Here is a 1,013-nt window from a genome sequence, read left to right on the forward strand (position 1 = left end):
CTCTTTTGAAAACTGAAAAAGTTATAATTTTTCCTTGCAAAAAAGAGTTATAAACCAGGTTCTTTTGGGAATAGTAAATATAGAGCTGCCTGAGGCCTTGTTTTGCTCTTGTATGACATCTCTGCCATACAAAACTGGATTGTGACAACCCGTTTATTAGTCTCTTGTGACATATATCTTCCACATGGTCCTATAGGCTTACACGACATAGCTTGGACATATTTGGAACAGCTTCGTGGTGAAGCCACGACTATCTGCAAACTTGCGTGTTAGCGTCATCCGTTTCAGCATGTGACCTCTATCTACAGTATCCAGCTCATCAGATCTTGAGAAACTACTGTTTTTAAGCTTCTGACAATACATCCTTTGTGCTGCAAGTGTCCCGCTCAGACTCTTCCTGTTAAGGGCCTCACACAATACCCATGAATTCAGCCACTTTTGATGGTCTGACCTTGGAAAACAAACAGAGAGCTCATGTCTGGGGGCTGTGAGGTGTAGCTGGGCCCTGGGATATCAGAGCAGCTGTTTCTGTTCTGCCTGCAGAGTGCAGAGTGAGTGTTGAAGCTTTAGGCCCCCTAGGGAAGGGGGGCAGAGGTTGGGGGGGATAGCCTGTCGAGCCCAAGGTGAAAGGGTGCCACTGACCTGCAAATGGAGACGGGGGGAGCTGACGCTCAATCTGACAGGGGGGGGGGTAATGCAGTCTGGATGGGTGCACTGTCTGCCTGCCTTCTGCCCAAGAGACAGAAGCCCTCTGTTGCTCTGTTGTTCCGTCGTTCCTTCTCTCTTTCTCACTCCCCCTCTCACTCTTGCTCTCCGTTTCCAGCCTTCCCATCTGCATGTGATTTAGGCTCAGGGGAGAGGCAAGTCCGCTAGGGGAGAGGAATCAGGGCAGGAAGGGAGGGCGGGAGGGAGAGGAAGGGAGGAAGTCCACACAAGTTTGTTTTACAGGACTCTGGCCGGGCCGGGAACTAGACACGGTGCTGCATCTGGGGGTCGGCAGCAGTGGGAGAAAC

This window comes from Cyclopterus lumpus, chromosome 24 (assembly GCF_009769545.1).
Source record: "Cyclopterus lumpus isolate fCycLum1 chromosome 24, fCycLum1.pri, whole genome shotgun sequence".
NCBI classification, from domain to species: domain Eukaryota; kingdom Metazoa; phylum Chordata; class Actinopteri; order Perciformes; family Cyclopteridae; genus Cyclopterus; species Cyclopterus lumpus.